Source organism: Herpailurus yagouaroundi, unplaced genomic scaffold, assembly GCF_014898765.1.
Source record: "Herpailurus yagouaroundi ecotype Mexico unplaced genomic scaffold, PumYag 140, whole genome shotgun sequence".
Taxonomy (NCBI): Eukaryota; Metazoa; Chordata; class Mammalia; order Carnivora; family Felidae; genus Herpailurus; species Herpailurus yagouaroundi.
The window spans coordinates 14,330,468-14,356,668 of NW_024412395.1; the positions used below are offsets into that span (position 1 = coordinate 14,330,468).

At 36.1% G+C, this 26,201-nt stretch overlaps 1 protein-coding gene and 1 pseudogene across 3 annotated transcripts in view; both read right to left on the reverse strand.

Moving 5' to 3' along the window:
• Nucleotides 1-26,201, reverse strand: part of DPP10 (dipeptidyl peptidase like 10) — a 1,330,293-nt gene that overhangs the window by 530,412 nt on the left and 773,680 nt on the right. The window lies entirely within an intron of this gene.
• Nucleotides 564-719, reverse strand: LOC121031195 (uncharacterized; annotated as a pseudogene).

A 26,201-nucleotide genomic window follows, 5' to 3' on the forward strand; every position in this document is an offset into this window, starting at 1 on the left:
GGGGGGGGGGGCAGAGAGAGAGGGGGACACAGAATCTGGAACAGGCTCCAGGCTCTGAGCTGTCAGCACAGAGCCCGACGCGGGGCTCGAACTCACAGACCGTGAGATCGTGACCTGAGCCTAAGTCGGACGCTCAACCAACTGAGCCACCCAGGCTCCCTCCATTGCAATTCTTATAATGCTAGACACATTCTTTTAAAGTTTATTTATTTATTTGTTTGTCTACTTATTGAGAGACAGAGAGACAGAGAGACAGAGAGACAGAGAGAATGCAAGCAGGGTAGGGGTAGAGACAGAGGGAGAGAGAGAAAATCCAAAGCAGGCTCCTAATTGTCAGTGCTGAATCCAACGCAGGGCTCAAACTCATAAACCATGAGATCGTGACCACAGCAGAAACCAAGAGGCAGACACTTAACCGACTGAGCCACCTAGGCACCCCCAGAAACACTTTTTTTTTTCCAGAAACATTTTTATATTACTTTCATATTGGTAAAAAAAAAAAAAAAAAAAAAAATGCTATCAATATGGCTTAATTTACAGCAATTGTGGAAGTGATTTTAAAAGACCTGTGTATCATACTGGACATTCATATATATAACTAATATAGTTATTTACATATTGATAGATTGACAAGGCTTTATTTTCAGTTTTGATACTATTAGCAATAATCACGCCTCAGATAAACCTCATTTGCTACGATACTGCCACTGCGCAAAGCTTCAGTTCTGATACTAAAGCACATAAAAATAAATTCACAGAATTATTTTTTAATATCAAATGGGCTTTTAATCTATTTATTGTATGGCATTTAGTTTCTTACTTCAAAATGCCACTTTCGATACATTAGTAAGTAGCCAACACATTAAAGACTTGAATCTTAAAATATTTTCTTAAAACTAATTTTGAATTTCAAAATAATAAGACAGATACTATAAGTAGTAAACCAAACTCGAGTATTATCTTGATCCATAGATTATCCACTTTAGCCAACACATTTAACTACTTTTTGCACAAATCCTCATCCAGCCAAGCATAGCTATTGTTCGAAAACACCACCTAATATTTATCTTACTGCCCACAAGCATTCTCTGGTGACTACGAGGAGAGAAGTAGGTAAAGAAAAAAATAAGAAGGGAAAAAAGAAGAGAGGTCAACATTTGAGCTAATAGACTTTTTGATATAAATTTGGATAAATCAAATACTTGATGGTGGCATGGGTTATGGCCTTTTAACTTATGTATATTGTTTTCCATAGCTGCCATTAACTAAGTCAAAGATTATGATGAGATTTTTCACTCATCTTCTGTTATCAAAATGTAACTCTTTACCAGGTGACCAGTTTTACAGTTTCTGTTACTATAGCACATATAAAAAATATATAATTACATGAAAATCTGAGGAAATAAAAATATATTTTTTGCTAAACCTTACTTCTGTTTTTTTTTTTATGTTGTTTTGTTCTAACCTAAGCATAGTTTTATTTTCAGACTTTAACAGAACTACCAGGCTTTATAAGTTTAGTCACTAAGATGTTCTATCACTAGGATTAATGTGTGTAATTGATCTTATACCAAAACTGGTACTAAAAATAGGAGGCTGCCACAATTATAATAGAAATAGTTGTCACCTGCTTAGCAATAAGGCATTCTGGTGCCAAGAAACTAATACTAAAGGCTGTCAAGATGATTTTCCATATATTACTAAGCCAAAACATTGGTAAAAACTCTTACCTGCAGTAAATTGGAAGTCAAAATATATGCCCAGTAGTTAGTACAACACAAAAAAACATTACGTACATACCCACACACTCTCATATGTGTATGCATGCATATATATATGAATATACATATGTATATACGTATTATAATTTATGTGAAAAACAGTAAGTCCATGTGAAGCTATAGAAACGTCACCAAATACCATTAAGGATTTACATAATAAATATTAATAATAATTTTCTATTAAATATTGTCCCTTCAAGTTTGTCTTACTTGTCTTACGTTCTTTTAACTGTTTAAAATTATACATCCATGTGTTGCCTACCTCATAGTAGTCCCTGGGATAGTAATAATAGTCAATGAGCCTCATAAGTTCAAAGGAATCTCTCGTGAATATATTAAAATTTTTATGACAACTTTAGGACCAGAACGTCCCTGCTTTCAAGATAAAATTTGAGGCCCAGAAGGATTAGCTGATCTGATGGAAGTCGAACAATTAACAGATAGATGAAATGTAAGTCAGGACAGTCCTATTCCAAAATATCAAGTGTTCCTATATAATAGCAAACCAAAATAAGTCTAATGAAAAGTCAGTGAAGCTGGAAGTGGCTTGGCTGATGGCAGAAGGCTAGCTTGGATATACCTTTCATTATGGTGCCAGGACTACAGAATTCACAGGACAAACATCACCAGTGCTGATGGGGAGGAGAGGGAGTTCAATGAGCTCTTGCTGATTCACTGCTAATCACAATATCTAAGAACATATTTATGAGTACGTGTATTACTATTTTATATCAATAATCTGCACAAAGCAAGATTCTGAGGATGTCAGATGAGGTGGGTTGTGTTCTTTCAAGAAAAAGAAAAAAGACAGTGGAAATTTGCAGCTACCAAGGATAATCAAAATATTAAAATCTAGCAAAATGTTTAAACATGCAGTTCATAAAAAGTCTTGGAGATACTAGAAAAACTGCTCATTTTAGCTCATTGCTATGAAAAGTTGTTACTATCATTATGTTCTCTGTTGTATCATAATAAGCTTTAAAGACAGAGAAGCAATCTGGTATTTAGCTCAGGATTTTCTAGTTATTAGCTATATTACCGAAGGTTAAATTGTAGTTATTTTGGCTCTATTCATACATAAGATTTTTGTGAAAATTGCATTTGAGTGCATAGGGAGTAGTCAGTAAAGACCTTAGCTTCACAGTAGGAAGGCAGGAAAGTTTTATTATTATTGTGGTGGCTGTGGGACATCTCAATCGGTTAAGCATCAGACTCCTGATTTCAGGTCAGGTCATGAACTCAGGGTTCGTGAGTTGGAACTCCATGCTGGGCTCTGTGCTGACAGTGTGGAGCCTGTTTGGGATTCTCTGTCTCCCCACACCCCCACCCCCCATCTCTCTGCCCCACCCTCACTCATTCACTATCTCTTTCTTTAAAAAATACATAAATGAACTTAAATTATTGTGGTGGTTGTTGCTAGATGCTATACATTAAGGGGTTGTGAGGGAAACAATGAGATTTCTTTTTCAACTCAAGTTGTTCAAGTCAAATCCTAAAATCAAGAATATAGATGTAATGCGTAATGCGCTTTCCTAAAATTCTTAACTCATTGTAACACTAAGATGTTACTGTTGTTTTTGTTAATAGGGAAAGCCAACTTAATCTACCTTCCATGACAAAGGATATCCAATGAGTTGACCAGCTTATTCTGCATAACACCTAATAAGTGCCTGATGCAAATCAACCTATCTCTTACAGATTCAAGTTAAAAATTCAAAACTTACTTTTCAAACATCAGAGTAGAAGAGTCATTGGATGGGAGAAGGCCAGAATGGCACAACGGTTTCAATTTTTATGTCACTCACAACTGATTGCTGATGGGTGGCTTAAGTGCTGTTTATGAAGGATTCCACTGGAAAGACTGCTATAATCTGTTAGTAAAGTCTGCTGTAGAAATGAGAGCAAATGAGAGCCCCTGACACTTGCTTAGGGAGTTATTACTAATACAAACATGTTGCCTGGAAATAAGAGGACCAGGGAAATCACTTGGTTGAAGGATTAGCTGATCCTCTTCATTATTCATCTTCCTCTTCATTATTACTAAACAACTACAAGATTCTGACCAGATGTCTGAAAAGGTATCTACTATTAACTAGCAAAGGGCACCTGCACACTAGCACACGCCCAGAGGATATTCTTGAGAACGTGGGTTGAAAGCTCTACCAGCATGTTAGATCAGTAAGAAACTTCTCGAATCTTTTTAATTGTATTTGTAAAAAAAAAATGATAATATTTATCTCAAAATACTGTTTTGAGGATTTAACAAGAATGTTTAGCATCGTGTCAGGCAAATATACTTGATAGACCTTTACAATTGTCATCACGGACACTGACAGAGAACTTTGAGAGTGTGTGTGTATAAAGGGGGGAATGCATATAGGTTTTGTTTTGGTTGTTTTTTTCGTGTACTCCTTTGCCAAGAGTAAAGCTTTAATTTTAGTTTTGAGATAAGGAATGATAGTTGGTGCTTAGCAATTTAAACAATTCACTGAGAAACTGCCCATGAGACCAAACCAAGCACTGACAAAGCCATCCCGCAAAATGTACTTCTTGGGGTCACAGCATTACATTTCAACTTTAGGATAAACTGGGGCACTCAGAAATTGGCATCCTATCCTTGGCTTTGAAATAATCAAGTAAGGCAACTTGATGTTAAAATGGAATTGCAATGCTTTAAATGAGTCTGTTCCAGACAGTATCCCTCCATCTATGGATTCTTGCTTTTGCAAATTGGAAACCAGAGACCCACACCCCAATAACTCAAATGATAAATACTTAAAAAATGATTGAGGCAAAGTCTTTATTACTATTTTTCCTGTCCAGATCATTACGTCTACTCTCCTTCACTCTCGGTATCCAGAGGGTTTTATGTGTCCCTGTGAACCATTTTCCAGCCCATATTATTCTTACAAAGAGAGGTCTGTTTTCTGAACTTCCCCTTGCACAGGGGTTTTCTGGAGCAATTTGCCTTTCCCTGTGGATATCTGACAGGTCACACTGAGAATAAAATTAGCAAGTATACAATAAAAGCTAAAAAAAAAAAAAAAAAGAAAGTTGGAAAGAAAACCCTAAGCATTTTCATGTTAAATGAGAGAGAGGTAGAGAAAGGCTAATAGAGTTTAAAGATCATGTTCTTATCCCAAAGAAAGCATAAATCTACCCTTCAAGGCAATAGGGAGATGCCAGTTTAAACTTCAGAGCAAGAGCTGCCTTTTATGTCAAGGTCATATTTCCAGGATGAGCAACTTCTAGAATCAAGAAAGCCCTGGCAGAAATAAAAAGACTACTAAAATACAAGGGTGCATGAGTGAGTTCGTGTACTGTCTAGGGTCTGAGAAAGATCTGAAATAGTGCTTACTCTGTATGAGTAAGAGTGGGTAATTTATTCATTTATATGTTTCAAAAATAGTTCCAGAGTATACATTATCGTCACATTCAGGGAAAACAATAAAATTGTATAAATAAACATAAGTACACATACACACACCCAGCCACCCACCAATCAAAGTGGCCATGATGAGCACATGCCATGACACACCGCTGCTCTTCCTTGCTCTAAATGTTCCCCAGTAGTGCAGGGATCACAGCAGAGAAAACTACTGCAGATTAAGATTCTAAAAATTTCAGGGCAAATTTTAGAAAGGTCCAGCTGTTGATCTGAGAATCCATTGTATCAGGGAGAGAAAGGCCAACATGTTTATTAGTCTTTACCTTCCACAGCCTTGTTTTATAAGCTGTGGAACTTGATCCATTCAAAGGTTATCTAATCAGGTTAGTGGGCCATGAAATAAATGTCTGGAAAACTGATAGGAATGAATGAACTGATAGGAATGCATGAAAACTGATAGAAACCAAAATTATAGTGCAGGGTATGTAGTACAGAAAAGTATTAGTTTTTTATTATTTATTTATTTTGAGAGAGAGAGAGAGAGAGAGAGAGAGAGAGAGGACTTGTGCACAAGGGTGCATGCATGTGGAGGAGGGGCAGAGAGAGAGGGAGAGAGAGAGAATCTCAAGCAGGCTCCACACTGTCAGCTCAGAGTCCTACACAGGGCTCAGTCTCACAAACTGTGAGATCACGGCCTGAGCTGTAATCAAGAATTGTATGCTTAGCTGACTGAGCCATTCAGGCCCCTTAGGAAAGTATTAGGTTTAAAAAAAAATTATTTCAGAGGTCTGTGTGCATAGAAGACAGGAATAGAGGCAGATAATTTAATTATGATGCATAATGCATTTCCTACTTTGGCCCAGAGATAAAAATGATAAATACTGATCTGGATAATAAAGCTGAGGAATGACTGAATTTGGAAAAAAAAAAACAAACCAGCCATTTCTCCAACTCCATCCCATCACTAGAATTCAACCCTTGCTTTAAGGTTGAAGTAACATGAAAGCATTTCCCCCATTCCTTTCACTAAACTTCTTACTGATTTGTGGATTACCTTACATCTCATGTCTGAAATTTTGTTTCAAAGCCACCTGTTACCGTTGTAGCAGGAGAAGGGTCAAGAGAGAGACAGAAGAACAAAGACAGGGTATATGTGTGTGGGATAGAGAAAAGGAGAGCCTGTGTTCCCACATTGGGTGTGGAAAGATATATGAGTTTTGCCTGAGTCAGAGGATGCTATAGAAGTTACGTGGAGATTAGGATCCTATGCACACCCACAAGAGGGTTGCAAACTGGGGAAAGGTTCCCATCTGTGACAGGCTCTGCTGGGACTTGCTCTTGGCAGAAACAGAGTCTCTATGCCAGGAAACCCTAGAGGGGATGCCCAAAGTCTCTAACAGCGATCAAATGTACTGTCAGAGGGAACTCACATTGAAATGTTCCCTATAAAATAGAACACCAGAAGGGAAAGTAGGGAACAGAGGAAGCGGGTGGGAAATAACAGACTTCGGCAACCCAAAAGAGGCCTATGCAGTCAGGTCTAGCCTGTACTGGGTTGGAAGGGACAGAACTAAGAATCATATTCGGGGCTGTATCTTCAGATGACGTCCTAGAAGCAGTCTTATAAAAATGAGATTCTTTATATAACAAAATGTGCCTGAAATATGGAATCAGACCGTTTTCTTTCAGAAAGCACAGTGGAAGCACTTACTGGAGAAAATAATACCACCTGTCTAACTGCAGTTGAATTGCACATAGACAAATGTCACACACACACACAAGCACATACACACACGTGGTCTAACACAATCATAACCCTTGATCTTGTTTGGAAGATCACCTTTGATTTTGTATTACATAATAAATTATTTCATTGTAAGCCTTTAAGATATGTCAAGATACTCATATCTTACTGCCTTTGCCATTTTAAGTTCATTTTTTTTAAAAAAAAAGGTAATTTACAGCCAATATTAAGATGATCATGGACACTTTCAATAAAGTTAGTAAGTGTCTCTATTTATGACCCAGCTCTGGTCCCTAACAGCTAGTGTAACAAATTAAGTTACTTAACTTTTTTGGGTCTCAAATTGCTCTGTATTTAAAATGGAGTTAAGAAACCTACATCTCAGTGTGGTTGTTCTAAGGATATCCAATGATATATGCATAACATTCTTAATAAGGCTGGTACACATTAACTACTGAACCAGCAGCTGTTATTATGATTATTGGGAAATATTAATGCTGTACAGATTAAGAGCTCAAAATGAGTGTATTCACTGAATTCAATATGCATTTTAGGGAGCTTGTCATGTGCAGTGATTATGAAAAGGAATAAAATTGGCTCATTTGCCTTGTGTGAGGATACTGTAGAAAATACACTCACAATGTCAGAATTTCTTTCATAACAGTGGCCACATGACCATTGTACACATGTGCAGAGGAGGAAGAGAATATATAACACTGGGGAAGCCATAAAAGGCTTCAGGGAGTCTGTGAAATCAAACCTGGGTATTGAATTATGTGCAAACTCAAAGCAAAGGGTCAATTGATACATCATCAGCAAAATAATCAGAAAAGGGACAACATGACACTTTTGGGGATGAGCCTGCCATATAAGTACCCACAGATTAACTCAAGTGCCTTCATCCCTAGACTCAACATATTATGTATATTCATAGCTCATAAAAAGCTCTGTTGCTGTTGTTTTTCTAAAGAAAAAATGCAAGCCAAGAAAACTTCTATTAAGAGTAACTATGTTAAGTCAAGTCTTCAAGAGCTGAAACCACACTTTTAATATTGCCTCCCAAAGGTAACGAGTTCAGTGGTGCTGAAGTAAAGGGACACAGGCTAGAAAGTTGGGCCAGGGTTCTTAAATACTAAGGCAGAAAGTGTGACTCTGTCCAATGAGTGCCAATGACACTGATTTAGGACAACAACAACAAAAATAGACTAGGCATTACAAAGACTGTGCCCACCAAAGCATTTTCTCTTGATTAGGCAGAGTGAGAAAGACTGGAAGGGCCCATGCGGATGCACACATAGGACTCTAAGGCCTGCAACTTTAGTGAGCATGAAAATCATACACAAAATTTGTACAAATCTAAAGGTCCTGTCCATATGAGCTTGGGCTTCTGTGTGCATTAACTCTCCAGATGACGCTTACAGCCACCAAAGTATGAGAACCACTGGTCTGACAAGAGGTAGGGTGGGAATGACCTACAGTAATGGCTCTGGGGGTATGAGGAGAGAGCAAGAGGAGAATTACAGAAAAAAAGTGAACCAAGAGGCCAGATTTACTTAATATGTCTCTACTTCTTGAATGAAAGAGTTTGTTCCAAATAAAAGTACAGAACATTATATCTGGTGATTTTCATTGTATCTTAGTGATGCAATAAGGAATAGGAAAAGTTCATCAGAACTGACAGTTGGAGCTCTTATAACCTTGGAACTTTTCTGTTCACTAACTACTCAAGCGAGAGGTTTTGTTTTGTCTTTTGTTTTTTGTTTGTTTTTGTTTTTTTCCCAGGAGAATGAGGTGTTTTATTAGGATCTTTTCTAAACTCCCTTCTAGCTCTAAATCAACATATAACTTGTAATAAAACTTAAATATTAGGGGCGCCTGGGTGGCGCAGTCGGTTAAGCGTCCGACTTCAGCCAGGTCACGATCTCACGGTCCGTGAGTTCGAGCCCCCGCGTCAGGCTCTGGGCTGATGGCTCGGAACCTGGAGCCTGTTTCCGATTCTGTGTCTCCCTCTCTCTCTGCCCCTCCCCCGTTCATGCTCTGTCTCTCTCTGTCCCAAAACAAATAAAAAACGTTGAAAAAAAATTAAAAAAAAAACTTAAATATTAATATGAATTGCAGTATAAATGAGGTACTCGAAATTCTTCATGGGAATATGTGAGGAGTAATGACAACAAAAATATTAGAAATATGTGTGTCATAGGACAGGCAAACTCATTTGTAAGTAGAAAGCATGTTACTATATTTTCACATAGATTTAATAAAAGTAAAAAAAAATATGCATTCTTGTTTTAAGCTACTGAGTTTAGAGTTACATTTCTGTAATTTTTCAATGTTTCTTTATTTATTTTATCTATCTATCTATCTATCTATCTATCTACCATCTATTTATTTCTCATGAACCATAAGATCATGACCTGAGCCGAAATCACCACCCAGGTGCCCCACTTTTCTGTATTTCATAAACTTAGATTGCTAATTATATGCAAGTAATTTATTTTTTAGTCTACACACCCATGCAACTTTTTTACTGCAGAATTTTAAATGTCTCAGTTTTAATTCTACTTCAAACACGGTTGTATATAGGCTAATAAAAGTAGAGAACTCCCAGGAAGTGAGTTCAAATAATAAATTACAGTTTTCATCCTTCTTTTTTAATGTTTGGAATACTGAATCATCTTTCTCATCCCACACTCCATAGCGTCAGCTTGCTTCTCCCAACTCAGTTAATTAAATTTTAACTAATTTTCATCTCACTTTTAAAACTTTCAGGTTAAGTCATTAGTTCTCAATCCTTGAGTCTGAGTGTACAGACATTAGAGATTGAAATAAGTACTCATTGTATTTCTTTTCCAGCAAACCATAAGCAGTGTTAGAGCACTGCAGAGTTTTCTCCTCATAGTCTTTATATGTCTATAGTTTCACATTTTTTACATTTTGATACCAAAAATGTATCCCCCAAAAAGTACAACCAATAAAGTGTTACCAGACCTTGAGGATTTCAACATAATCTCTTCTAATAGGATTCATTTTTCATTAAATGTAATACTAAAATGTAAATGTTTACAATAATATAATAAGTTTATAAAGCTCCCTCTTTCCAGAGACTAAAATAATGAGAGTTTATTAGAAAAATCCTTAAAAAAAAGTACACAAAATTATATTTAGAATGCTAATAGAATGGTAAGTGTTCATGATAGGAACACTACCTACAAAAAAAAAAAAAAACAAAAAACAAAAACAAAAACATAAAATGGCTGAGCAAATTGTGGTATATCCATACACTGGGATGCTATTCAGCACCAAAACTAAAGGACTATTGATACATACAACACCATGAATGAAAATCAAATGCATTATATTAAGTAAAGAAGCCTATGTATTGTATGATTTTATTTTTATGACAACCTGGAAAGGGCAAAACTATAGACAAAAACATGTCAGTTCCTATGAAGAACTGATAATCATGGAAGGTGACCAAAGAGGGCCCACACAGAGTTTTGGGGAACTCTTCTATATTTTAATTGTGATATGCATCTGACAAACGTGAGAAATGTTCACTATCAAGAATGAACTTTGCTGTATGTAAATTACATCTCAATAAACTTGACAAAAGGAAAAAAGTTTGAATTCCAAATGGAAGAATCAGCAAATTTCTTTACTGCAAGAGAATTATTTCTAAATGATTTCATGTGCGGGGCGCCTGGGTGGCGCAGTCGGTTAAACCTCCGACTTCAGCCAGGTCACGATCTCACGGTCCGTGAGTTCGAGCCCCGCGTCAGGCTCTGGGCTGATGGCTCAGAGCCTAGAGCCTGTTTCTGATTCTGTGTCTCCCTCTCTCTCTGCCCCTCCCCCGTTCATCCTCTGTCTCTCTCTGTCCCAAAAATAAATAAACTTTAAAAAAAATAAATAAATAAAAATAAATGATTTCATGTGCTCTGAAACCTAACCTCACTCTGGTAAATAATTTTTTGCCAAAAATTGTTTTCTGCTAAAAATCATCTGTACTGAAATGAAAAATACAATTTAATTCCTTAAATTCCTAGAATCTTACATCTTCACGTAACTCAGATTATCCAGAACATATTTTATGTAACTTGAGAAAAAGGATGTCTATCATACTTCAGATAGAACTTTAAACAACAATTTAAAAATTAATCTTTAGAAGATCAATCCCATCCACCTGTTTTGATGGCATAATAAAGCAAGATGTAGAGTTTCCCCGCATTCAGAGAATATAAGAATGTCCTGGGAACATGGCTATTTATATGGAGTTTCCAACTTTTAATATAAATATGAAATGTGCTTTGCTATCCATAGACAATATTTATGTGCTCTGGTTTGGTGATTTCTTGTTATGTTTTGACTTACTTGAAATTTGTAGTTCTATAGACAGGAACACATCCATTATGCCACATGGATAGCTTAAACTATTACAATTGGCTATACAAAGGTAACTCCATTAACAAGCAAAATCTGAGGTCCAATTAAGTAATTTCAAACAGCAACTTTTGCTCTGAAATCAATTTCCTCCTCCAAGATATTTAATTAAATTGTGCTTACTCTAACCACTATTGGAAATACTAAATTGATACAACAGTTGTAAGTAATCAAAATGAGCATTTTAATAAACTCTGTTAGAGATAGAAGTATTCAGTGAAGTTCATTTGAAAAGCATTAAGTATTTCATAGCCAAATACGATTACTTAACACAATATTACATTGACATTTTGAAGATTTTGTTCATGCTTGTTAAGTTTTGTTTTGCTTTGGGAGAGTGACAGTATATTTTAAAGTATTAAATTTAAAAATATGGGTTTACTATGTCTGATATTATTTTCATGGAAATATAGGAGAGAACCACATGATGACTAAGTGGCAGCTTTTCTGACTCAAAACAGAAACAGAAGGTCTCATTGCCTTCCTTTTCTCACAGTGTCTTTGCAGAAATGTGTCAAATGCAACATAACAGCTTGGCATATATTCACACATATATACAACTCACAAAGATATATATCTAGAGCTGTTAAGTAATTAAGTTTCTTAGTAAAGAATGCAGCAAATAGTGCATGATAAACACACTGTGACAGAAAATACTACTTAGTGAGTCTAGCTCACCCACTACCAGAATTTGCTCACTTCATCATGACAACTAAATCTGCACACCAGCAAATGACAACAGCATTCTAAGTGACAGGATGCTTATCATATACACTCTGTCAAAGAGTAAGTGAAACTGAATGCAAGCTTTGTTGATGAGTTCTGCCAACAGCTTGCATTGCTGTCAGGTGACATATTTGACAGAGTTTAGATGGAGATGATACTATCAGAGAGTCAGAGGAAATGGTCATCAGCCAAATGGAACACGTACTGCAAAAGAATGAGATAAGAAAAGCCTCTTAAATCCAGACATGAAACCCTGGGTCCATTCTTGAACTCTCACCTTTACCCTTTGCAGGATGTACAATGATATTTATTCTATCATTTTAAGTTTTAATTTTTTTCCTTAATATTTTTTAAACTTCATTTACCTAGATGAAATATATGAATTCCTGAAAACATTCATTCTTTCTTCAGAAAGAAATATAAAATCAGAGCAGATCAATTACTAGCAAGGAGATTGAATCAGTAATTAAAAATATCCCAACAATGAGAAGACCAGGACCAAATGGCTTCACTGGTGAATTGCAGCAAACATTTAAAGAAGACTTAATACCAACTTCTCAAACTCTTCCATGAAAAATAAGAGGAGGGAATATTTCCAAACTCATTTTATGAGGCCAGTATTACCGTGTTATCAAGCAGCTAAGGACACTACAAGGAAAGAAAACCACAAGCCAACATCCCTAATGAGCACAGATGCAAAATTCTCACAAAAATATTCAAACAATATTGGATATTACATTAAAAGGATCATATACAATGATCAAGTGGGATTAATTTCTGGGATGCAAGGATGGTTCAACATATGAAAATCAATAAATGTGATACACCACATTAACAAAAGATAAAAATCATGTGGTCACCTAAACAGATACAGAAAAAATATTTGATGAAATTCAACATCACTTTGTGATAAAGACACTAAAACAAATTGGGTATAGAAGAAACATACCTCTATACAATAAAGCCCATAAATGACAAGCCCACAAATCGGCATCATACTCAAGGGTGAAAATTGAAAACTTTTCCTCTAAGATTCAGAAAAAGACAAAGATTCCTACTCTTGCCACTTTTATTCAAAATAGTGCTGGAAACCATAGCCAGAGCAAGTAAACCAAGAAAAATAAGTAAAAGGCATTCAAACCAGAAGGAATAAGTATAATTTTTTGTTACAGGTGATATGACATTGCATGTAGAAAATGCTAAAAACTCCACCAAAAATTGTTAGACTAATAAATGAATTCAGAAAAGTTGCCTGATACAAAATTAACAAACAAAATACATTTACATTTCTTCTTTTTGACATGTCTATTTATTTAGAGAGAGCAAGAGAGAATGAATTAGGGAGGGGCAGAGAGAGAAGGAAAGAGAATCCCAAGCAGGTTCCATGCTCAGCATGCAGCCTGACGCAGGGCTCAATCTCATGACTGTGAGTTAATGACCTGAGCCAAAATCAAGAGTCAGACACTCAACCAACTGAGCCATCCAGGTACCCCTATTTACCTTTCTGTGCACTAACAATGAACAAACAAAAACAGAAATTGGAAAAAGAATCCCATTTACAATAGCATCAAATATAATACAATGTTTACAATAACTTTAACCAAACAGGAAAATCTGTACACTGAAAATCACAAGGCATTGATGAGAGAATTGAAGAAGACACAAATAAATGGAAAGATATTCCATGCTCAAGAACTGGAAGAACCAATGTTAAAAATACTGGGGCACCTGGCTGACTTAGTTGGCAGAGCATGTGACTCTTAATTTCATGATCATGAGTTGAGCCCCATGTTGGGTGGGGAACGTACTTAAAAATAATGTCTGTACTACCTAAAACAATCAAGAGGTTCAATGCAAGCTCTATCAAAATTTTGATGGCATTTTTTTTTTTACAGAAATAAAAAAACAACTGTCCTAAGGTTTGAGTGAAAGCAAAAAAGACCACAAATACCCAAAGCAATATTGATAAAGAACAAAGCTGGAAGCATCACACTTCCTAATTTCAAACTATATTACAAGCTATGATAATCATAATAGTATGCTATGGGGAGTCTGGGAGGCTCAGTCAGTTAAGCATCTGTCCCTTTTGACTCAGATCATGATCTTACAGTTCATGAGTTCCAGCCCTGCATGTGGCTCCGCATTGACAATAAACTTTCAAAAAAAAAAAAAATAGTATGCTAGACACAAAAATCGATAGAAAAGAAATAGCACAAAAAGAACCCCATGTATTTATGCTCAATTAATTTTCAACAAAGGAGCTGAAAATATACAATAGGAAAAGTATAGTCTCTTCAATGAATGGTGTTAGGAAAACACAAGAGCCACAAGCAAAAAAATGAAAATGGACCACCATCTTATACCATACACAACAACAACTCTTAATGGATTGAAAACCTGAACATAAAGCCTGAAACCTAAAACTCCTGGAAGAAAACAAATGAGTTACAAGACCTTGATACTGGTCTTGGCAATGAATTTTTAGATTTGATAACAAAAGCGAAGGCAACAAAAGCAAAAACAAACAAGGGGGCCTACATCAAATTAAAAATCTTCTGCCTAGAAAAGGAAACCACCAACAAAACAATGTCTGATTCCTGTGGAATGATGGGGGAATTTGCAAACCACATATCTTAACAAGGGGCTAATATCCAAGATGTATAGGTAACTCATACAACTCAGTAACAACAATAAAAACACCAATTTTAAAAAGGGGCAAAAGATCTGAGTACCCATTTTTCCAAAGACATTCAAATGGCAAATGAGCACATAAAATGGTACTCAACATCACTAATCATCAGGAAAATGCAAATCAAAACTGCAATGAGTTATCACCTCATGGCTTTTAGGGTATTTATTATGAAAAAGCCAGGATATAACAAATTCTGGCAAGGATATGGAAAAAGGGAACCCTTGTCCACTGTTGGTGGTAATGTAGACTGGTACAGTCACTACAAGAAATTAAAAATAGAGCTACCACTTGATCCCGCAATCCCACTTGTGGGTATATAATCAAAGAAACTAAATCACTGTTTCAAAGAGACATCTTTATATCTCTTCATATCCCCCTTTATATCACAAAGGCCAAAGTATAGAAACAACCTCAGTGTTCATCTATGGATGAGTGGATAAACAAAAGGTGGCAAATATATACAATGGAATACTATACAACCTTAAAAAAGAAGAAAATCCTTCCATTTGCAACAACACAGATGGAACCTAGAGGCCTTATTCTGAATGAAATAAGTCAAATAGAGAAAGATAAACATTGCATAGTACCACTTATACATGAAATCTGAAAAAATAAAGTTAAATGCAGAGAAACAGTAGGATGCTCATTGTCAATGGCTGTGGAGTGGGGGAAATAAGGAGGGGTTGGTAAAAAAAAGTGCAAACTTTCAGTTTAGGATGAATAATTTCTGAGGATCTAATGTATAACATGGTGACTACAGTCAATAACACACTATTATATAATTAAAATTTTCTAAGAGGGGAGAACTTAGGTGTACCAAAACCAAACAAAAAAGGTAAATTTGAAGCAGTGGATGTGTTAATTAATACATAGATGTTTCTCCTCCATGAAAGGATGGAGGGAAGGAATTCTTTCACAATGTATTCATATGTCAAATCATTTTGTTACACACTTCAAATATATTACAATTTTATTTGTTCTCTATATCTCAATAAGGCTGATCCACAGAAAACAATGTATTGATTACATTTTTAAGTTTTTTTTCTATTTTTTTTTTTTTTTTGAGACAGACAGCATGCACACTCATGAGCAGGGGAGGGGCAGAGAGAGAGGCAAGAGAGAATCCCAAGCAGACTCCGTACTGTCACCACAAACTCCAACCTGGGGGTTGATCCCACGAACTGTGAGATCATGACCTGAGTGGAAATCGAAAGTCAGACACTTAACCGACTGAGCCACCCAAGCGCCCTGATATGCTGATTACTTTTTTAAAACTAGGGGAGGCAAACAAGGGATGGGCTAAATGGGGGATGGGCATTAAGGAAGGCACTTGTGATGAGCACTGGGTGCTGTATGTAAGTGATGAATCACTAAATTCTACTTCTGAAACCAACATTGCCCTCTATGTTAAGTAACTAAAATTTAAATGAAAACTTGACACAAAAAGTAAATAATTAAAAATAGACACAGGTAAAGAAAAAAAGTATATAGAATACTTATACCGACTGAGAAACAATTACTCTTAATATTTGATTTACATGTATCTGTATCCATTAATATATTTCCCTAGGTAATTTCATTTAAGTCCACAGTTTCAACTGTCAACCATCCACAACTGAGTCACCAATCTACATCTCTAGTCCAATTATTAGTATCAAGTTCCAGCTCTATATATTCATCTGCTTTGGTTTCAACATTTATATATTTCAAAAGCACTCAGCAAGATGAAAATTAACCACCTGGACCAATCAACCACTTGGTCCTTGTTCAGGGTCACCCATCTTAGGGAAGGGTCTCTCCTTCCATACAGTTGATCAGTCAAAATCTGATGCCTCTGTTTTTTTTAAGTTTATTTATTTTGAGAGAGAAAGAGAGAGAGAGAGAGAGAGAGAGAGAGAGAGAGAGAGAGAGAGAAGAGAGAGACGAAGATAGAGTGGGGAGAGAATCCCAGGCCGGCTCTGCACTATCAGTGCAGACCTCAATGCGGGGCTTGAACTCACAAACCATGAGATCATGACCGGAGCCAAAATTAAGAGTCAGACTCTTAACTAACTAAGCCACCAGGCACCCCATCATAAATCTGAGACCCCTTTAACACCTTCCTCACACTTCTCTGCAACAAACCAATCACAAAGACGATCTAATTTGCTTGTTAACCATTTCATCTTTTCTCCATTTTTACTGTCCTCTCTCTGGTTCAAGCTATCATGATCTCTTCCCTGCATTGTAACTTGTAACTGATCTCGCTGTAGTCTTTCTTGCTTGTCTTAAAAACTCCTTACCACAAACATCAGAGGAATGTATGTAAATGCCAACAGGCTGATGGTTTTACCTTATTTTTAGGATGAAATTTAATGTCTGGAATCTCAAATAGACCTATGGTCTGTCTTAAAAGTGAATATAACACAGTGAATAAGATTCAATCTGGATGCAAAGCCCAGCCCTGCCAAGACTCTGTAATCAGAGGCAAATTTTTAATTTTAGTGTTGTTATCTGTAGAAACGAAAATAGCCATATCTACCTCATCTACCTCAAAAGTTTCTGAGAGTATTTTATGTAATAACTGTATAATGCTTAATACAGAGGAAATATTTAATGTTTGCTGAGAAATCTCTCATAATTCCTTTTTTCCAGTTCAACATCTCCCACAATCACTGTTATTCTCTAACCTCTAACCACCTATGCCTATTTCCGTTTCTAGGTTTTATTATTTTTTTATTTTTTTAAAGCCTATTGAGATTTTTTTTTTAATTTTTTTCTTAAGTTTATTTATTTTTGAGACAGAGACAGAGCATGAACAGGGGAGGGTCAGAGAGAGGGAGACACAGAATCTGAAACAGGCTCCAGGCTCTGAGCAGTCAGCACAGAGCCCGACGCGGGGCTCGAACTCATATACCGCGAGATTGTGACCTGAGCCGAAGTCAGACGCTCAACAGACTGAGCCACCCAGGCGCCCCTCCGTTTCTAGGTTTTAAAAAAAGCCATATAACCTTTTTTTTCTTTCTTGACCTCCCCTATATTCTTAACCCCTGAATGCACACAGTTAGTTCTTAAGTCTCCCATCCTAGAGACTGTAGGAAAGCCAATTAGAGCAGATACCATTTTTGCATAGTTTGCTAAGACCACACTTATTTTTACAGTGCTTCACAGTTGTAACTTCACATTCATTTATATGCATATTTACTTGATTGAGGTTTTTCATGTAACAGGCCATAAACCCAAAGGGGGCTAAAGTCATGATAGTTTTGGATCACCATTGGCATTTTAGCACCCATAATACTACCCAATTCATAATAGGAGCTGAGTAACTGTTTCCTGAATAAATTAAAAATGTGATTTTCAGCTTTTATATTAATGGATACAATTCTGCAATATCATTTTAATGGTTTCATTAATGTCCCAAAGTATTTACATGGCATGATTTATTAAAGAACGTATTTTGATGAGAGTGAAAGTTTGCTTCCAAATTCCGTGCTAAATACTGATGTGATAAACATTCTGGAAGCATCTCTGTGCACATTATTAACCACTTTTGTAGAAAATTATTTCTACAATGATTTTGTAGAAAAGTCTCAGAGTTTCCTCTCCAGTATTTTTTGCCTATCAGTCTGATCCCAACACCTTTCTACTTCAGAGGGTTTCCTCAAACTTTCTAGTATATTGCTGCCACTAGACTACATTCCTTTTTATGAGTTTCTTTTTGGCTTTATATTTTTCATTTAATCGTTTTCTGCCTTTCAGAGGGACATGTCTGATGCTCAGTAATCATCTTGGACACAGTCTACTAAAGCTATTCACTTTTTATTTCTCAAATTGCCATAATATGCATTATCTAATTTTTAGTTTCCTATATACTTAGTGGTCTACACCTAGGACTGTAAGTTTGTCCAATTTCAGGAAATCTAGCTGGATTCAGAATTTAAATCACTTGTCAAAGCCCCCTTAACAAGTAATAGGCACAACCATCATTAAACTCATGCTTTCTAACTCTTTCACTGGGCCTTGCCTCCCTCTGCACTACACTGTGAAAAGTTACTCTGTATATTACCCTAAGCCCATTTGTTAAGAGGAATATATACATATATATGTATACACACACACACACACACACACACACACACACACACACACACCTCTAAAACTTAAAGAGAGTATGTTTTATATTTGAGGCTACTATACCACCACACTTTTTATTAAAAACTAACACTGATCGGGTCGCCTGGGTGGCGCAGTCGGTTAAGCGTCCGACTTCAACCAGGTCACGATCTCACGGTCCGTGAGTTCGAGCCCTGCGTCGGGCTCTGGGCTGATGGCTCAGAGCCTGGAGCCTGTTTCCGATTCTGTGTCTCCCTCTCTCTCTGCCCCTCGCCCGTTCATGCTCTGTCTCTCTCTGTCCCAAAAATAAATAAACGTTGAAAAAAAAAATTTTAAAAACTAACACTGATTAATTTACTATTTCTCTAACTAGAAACATACCAAAGAATACACACACACACACACACACACACACACACACACACACACAAACACACATTATTGTGCAGCCCAATACTGCCAGATTACTATTATTTCAAAAGTTTGAAAATCTGGGTTTCTTTGTGAAATTTTTAAATGTTGTTAACAAATTCTAACAACCACAGAATACACACTGTGGGCGGAAAATACATATTGGAGTACACATGCAATATACAATTCATTTGGACCAGGTTGGACAGTTTGTAACATCTGATGTGGTTACTACCTTTTGATGTTTTAGAATCAAAATAAATAGTAAGATTTTAACTCTATATAATTCGTTGACTATAACATTTTAGTTACATACAAATAAATTATATTTATATATGTATATTTTTGAAGAATGGATATGATAATTAAAAGTAAATTATGTGAAATACATAGTATAGCATCTGGTATGGAAGTAGTGAACTACTGTTATATTTCCCTTTTGGATGTCTCAAGAATCATCAAAGGCACAGTGTGTTGTTTTGTCTTCGTTTTGGAAATGTCCATTAAATAAATGCCCAGATAAGGCAGCCTTAATAATTTCTCAAGGTCATTTATGTCAGTGACATATTGTTCCCTATCAAGGATTAGTTATGTCTACACTATACATACATACTCACCTGAAAAGTGATGACAAACAATTCTTGCTGAATGCATTTTTCTTAGAATAATATTGAACTCAAGGTGTCATTCATGAGATCACATGGAAAAATCTACACAAAGGTAACAAAATGGAAATATTTTTTTCCTTATCAGTGTCTTAGATGAACTCACAAAGTCAGTATTTGGAAGTGATGATGCCTGCAATTTTGCTAGCTACCAGTAGATTACAGTGGTGTATTGAACAAAGACAGATTCTGTATTGTCTGCAGACAATACAGAAGAATGACTAAGAGTATAAACTGTGGGGTGACACTGGCTTCAACAATGTACCCTCAACAATGCCAAGAGAAATGGGCAATTAAATCTCCCTGTGTATCAGGAGCTCCATCTACGTAATAGGAATTTTACTTCTCATGGGCTAAAGTGAAGATTAGATTGGATAACGCTTATAAAGATCACGGTGAGCATTCAATAAATGCTAGTCATTGGTGGTATGATTATTGGGATCACAGCCAGCACTCTACCACAGCAAGTTAATTAGGTTGGGCTAACTGGCTCACACTTCTCTAGCTGGTGATGATGGATGATAAATTCTGATTAAAAATTCAACCTTTCATCTTTTATGACAGTTTTTTCTCTGTTAATTTAAGAGTAAAGGCAAGGTAGCATCATTAAAGGCCATGAAAATAAGCCAGTTCAGCTGGGTCTTCTTCCCAGCTCATTTCCAAGCCAAGTGTGAGTCTCTGGTCAGTCTCTAACTTTCTGTCTTTGGCTAATGACATTTACAGCTATTTTGCTTTCTTATTACTAAGTTTTCTCAGCTTTTAAATTGGGAATTTAGGGTAAGATTTCAAGAAATACAAACCTGTGTTAGGTATCACATATGATAAGGATCAATTATCTTGATCGTTGATGAATATGGCACCGTATTGTTATTGTTGTTGTCATTTTTCCTTATGGAAGTTTCTGGGCTTCAGGACCATGGACAAGAAAGATCAGTAATAAAATGAAGGTATATATTTGTAGCCTGAAGTAAAATAAATATGGAAAAATGCTGAGAATCAGAGCTGGAAATCTTGAATCATGTAAATACACACATATACTCAAGGCTGAGATACAAAAGTTAATTGCATCCCTATTATGTAATAAATAGTAGAGAAATAAATACAATATAATTTTCCTCATTTTCAAGGAGTTTAACTGTCTGGAAACCAAAATTGCTCAACCTAGAAACTCAAACAGGCAAATCCAAGCTTATGTTTTGAGTGATTATCTTATGCTGTAGAATTAAAACTTGTTTCCACTTTTAAGCTATGTAACTGTGAACTCTCTACGGTCCTATTTATCATCTATAAAATGGAGATAATAGTTACCTTAGACACTTTGATAAATGAGATAGTGCATGTTATCACTGAACCCAGAGCCTAGTGTATAGTAAGCATTCAATGTGATTTGGTGGGCAATGATCATGGCTATTAGGAGAAGTTATATTAATTCTTCTAGCATTAAAAGATTGATCGATTTCAAACTGAACATACCATGTTGACCCCCTTTAGGAAAAAAAACATAAAAACTACATTGTGTCTATCTCAATTGAACCACAATTTAATTCAGTAGCATTGTTTGCTTAAATTATGCCAAAAAAAAAAAAAACAGTCATCACAAAACTCACAGTTCGTGAACGTTAAGGAACCAACATTAGACATGGGAAATTGGAAGTGTAGTTTACTACAATTATCTCCAGGGTACCCTAATCTACAGAGGATTTCCTTGGCATGAGAAGAAAGCCAAGGGTTTTACTCACAACATTCTCAAAGGAAAAAAATTCAGATGGAAGAGACACCGCCTGGTGCAGTGGACTGTGAGGGAACAAGATCTTACTGCCTTCAATTAATTTATTTTACAGGAAGCTGGAAGCTTTATAGAATTAGAATTACTTGTATTGTGCTGGGCTTTTTTAGGGAGGGGTTGGATGGGGAGCTTAGGAAAACCTTCAAAGAAATAAATGCATTTCTTGGTTTACTCATGGACTTTACTTTCTTCACAAAATTTGACACAGCTGGCTACTGCTGTAAAACTTATGCCAGTATGATAACCAGAAACCATGTAACTTAAAAGAGACATATTTTCCTAAGGTGTATATATTACCTAAATGTCATGCTCTAAAGAAGCCAGGTATTAACAGAAGCAAGAGAAGAAAGTTTTCCTAGAAAATGTAAGGATCCTGGAGAACTTGCTTGCTATGCACTGATTGAAATCACAGAAAGATATGGAAGGCTAGAGACCATGCTTCAAGAAGAACCAAATCCATTTTCTTTTTCCAAGAGCTCAAAGCTACTTATTTCTTGAGTTCAATTTTTTACATATATTGGAGTGCTAAGTTGTAGGGGCCTCAAAGTAGCATTTTAAACAGGCAAAGGCAAAAATAGTAATTGTGTCCTTTTGAACACATGTCAAAAAGCTGTATCAAGAAAGCTAAACTCTATATAAAATATTCAGTTCGTCTCAACACATTTATCCAATCTCAATCTTTTCAACAAACTAAGAACTCTCTGACAAAACATTCATAATTAATTAAGGCATTGGAATTGTGCCTGCCCTTGAAAAGAATACAATCTCATGGGTGAGAGACAAAAACAATTAATAACAATAAAGATTATGAAACATATGACAACTAGGCAAAATAGAGCATGGGGGAGGTATACTTAAACCTAGCTGAAAGTGTGAGAGGTGATGTCTGAGCTAAGACTTGAAGTAAATTAGATAAATAAAGAAGGCAAGGACAATCCTAGATATGAGTAATCAATAACAGTGAGAGAAAGGACAAAAACACATGTGAATCACTAGTGTGTTTGAGGAGACAAAATGGTTTCAATATATAGATATTTGAGCAAAGTGACAGGAATCAACACCAGTGAGGTAGTTTTCAAAAGAGCTTGATTTTCATGTGTGGGATATCAGAGGCTTTAGGACAGGTGATGGGTAGCACTGAGGTAAAATAAGATTGAATGTGTCTCTGGTAAGTCCTTCTGGCAGCAGTTTTCTTAATGTTTATTTATTTTGAGAGAGAGACAAAGAGAAAATACAGGCATGCGCCCTTGTGAGCAGGGAAAGGGCAGAGAGAGACAAGAGGAGAGAGAATCCCAAGGAGGCTCCATGCTGTCAGCACAGAGCCCAATGCGGGCTTGATCTCACAAATGGTAAGATTATAACCTGAGCCAAAACCAAGAGTCAGACGCTCAACCAACTGAGCCACCCAGGTGCCCCCTCTGCCAGCATTTTGAGAAGGAATGGCACTCTTCTTTATTTACCCCAAATTAATAAAATGTGTTCAGAACACATGTTAGCTACTGAGGAAAGAACAATACATAGCAAGTTATTGCTGTATGGAAAGAGACCCAATCTAAGAGAGGAAGCAATCTACAAGCAAAAATTTAAAACAAAAATATCAAAAGTCCTAAGTAAATAATATTAAGTGCCACCTACAAAAACAGGACTAATATTAAATGAGCTTTATATAAGCACTTTATATATGTTTACTATATACTATGTCACTTATCACTCCCAAAATAAGTTAAGTTACTATTATTAAATTGCGACTATTCTATCATTTTACAGATGAAGAAATCAAGATTTAAAGCCATGAGATGGTTACCCCAATTTCAATCGGCTGGTAATTAGCAGACCTAGGATTCACAATTAAGTTGTCTGATGCCTAGTCTTTGCTACTAATTATGAAATATCTTGGTACAACCTTGTGGTGAAAACAATTCACCTAGGAGAAGATGGAAAATTAATATGTGAATTAGGTCTTGAAGATTAATAGAAGCTTATCTGACAGATACAGGGATAAATCCAAACAGACGCTACATATCGATTTGAAAGGTATATTGCAATTACACTCTTAAATATTTTAATGCATGGTTTTGATTATGCTAAGTCAAACACATGTATATTTATAAAATCAATCACTGAAATTTGTGAAGTTCTGTGCAAATGAGGTAATACTCTCTCGGGTACGCTTAACCCCCAAAAGGATTCCTGCAACTGTAATGGAATTGGAATAATAAAGCTTTTCATCAACTTGCTGAAAGCCAGGGTTGTCACGAAACCACCTTCATGGGATGTAGCTTTCATTCCTTACATTGACTTGGCACGCAGACCAAACCCCCATTCATTCCATAGCCACAACTGTTCTCAATTTGTATGGCACTCTACAACCCACTGGCCACATGTGCCAGGATGTTATGTGACAGTCTCAAGTCTGCTGCCCAGTTCTTGTCCATGGGAGGCTTGCTTCCCAAATCGAATTTCTCTGCATAACTCAAGTCCAAATGTTAAATACTGAAGAAAAGTATGTGCCCCTAGTTTTTTTCTTATTAAAAAAAAAAAAGCATTTGGCCTATTTTTTCCATCTCTAAACCCTGCCCTTATTTCAGTGCCTTAGAGACCCAAGTCAGTTTATTGAGCTCAGAAATATTCCTAAAAAATCTAGTGATTGTAGTAGGCACTAAAATAATAGTAATCTAGGAACTATATAATCTAGGAACTATACACCAAAGCTTCTCATTATAGTACTTAGGACATGGATATCCATCAGTCTTGTTGAACATATTGTACTGTAATGCATCTACTACTATTCACAGGACTAAGCACATGGATGTTAACAAACATAAATATTAATTGCAGAACTACAACTGGAAACAAAACAGGGTATAATTAGAACAAGATTAGGGGTGCCTGGCTGGCTCAGTCGGTTAAGCATCCGACTTCGTCTCAGGTCATGATCTCATGGTTTGTGAGTTCAAGCCCCAAGTTGGGCTCTGTGCTAATAGCTCAGACCCTGGAGCCTGCTTTGGATTCTGTGTCTCCCCCTCTCACTGCCCCTCCCATGCTCATGCTCTGTCTCTATCTCTCAATAATAAATAAATGTTAAAAAATGTTTAATTAAAAAATTTAAATTAGGACAAGATCACAAAAATACAGACCTTATTTTCTCCTAATAAAAATCATCAAACAAAATTACATGAAACACTAATAGTAGAGAAACCATTTTTGAATAACAAGGAATAAACAGAAGAAAAATAATATCTTAGTCTGAAATGAAGAAAGATAAACTGTGTATTATTAGTCAGGATTGAGACAGAAAAGAAGGCACTATAGATCCATGAAGATTTGATATAAAAACATACCCTGAAGCCTTAAAGGTGAATATTGATCACTCTCATTACCGCTTTACGCTGTAGGTAGGTGAGAGAGGGTAAAACCACAGGGACTTTCTAATGAGCAAGAGATTTACAAAATGGGTCTACATTTGAGTTGGTAGTCTCAGTTTTCTATAAATTAATGCTAGTCAAGAATAAGGCTTCCTACTCCAAGTTATCACTTATTAATTCTGAGTTCAAATATGTGACATGAAATTGCATTGTACCCTGATAGGGCCAGAGGTGGGTAAATACCCCAGCTACCTAAAATGAGTCCTCAGTGAAGACTTTCCTTTCATCTTGGAAACTTTACTCTCTTGTAACTGCATATTATCCCCTCAATTATATTCTATGGGCCATACAAGGGTTATATTAAGAATCCATTTAAAGAATAATGGAGTGATAAAAACTAAATATTCATGAGCATGGTTAGTTATGTGGTGGGTCTACTTTTTAATGATATAAATGAACTGTTAATATGATTGTGAAAGAGAAGTAAAATAGACTCTCTTTATTCCATATGTAATAAACTCAATGTGAATAACCTCAAGCATTCCTCAGAATGAAATATAGCACTCACTGAACTTAAGACACAACATATATAGCCATGTTACTTTAAGAATTTATGAACAAATATACTCAAATATGTATAGATACACTGATAAAAACTTTATTATAATATAAATATACCAAGGTAAAAGACATTTTAGCATATTTGTATGTGCTTCAGGTTGGTAGCTACAGAAGAAAAGTGGGTTCACACTTGTGTTTCATAGATTACCATTCCACCAAACACAAAAATATCATTTCGTCTCATATGTTAAAAGAGTGTACTACTATATAGTGACCCTCTGAGTGCCAGCATGGGCCTTTCAAAGGCATACTCCATAAAAGTTTATGTTGAATCTAAGAAGACACAGATCAAAGTGGTGTATTTCAGCTATAGTAACTGAAGGCCGTCTCTGATCTGAATGACCAGTGTGTGTCCTTTGGCAAAAGGAAACACGGTACACGCGATGCATACTGGGCTGATTCTCTCCATAAAGCAGACTGCTCCGATCATCTCTGCCTAATATATAATCTCCTCACATCTTCAAAGGAGCCTGTATGAAAGGGTCATGCC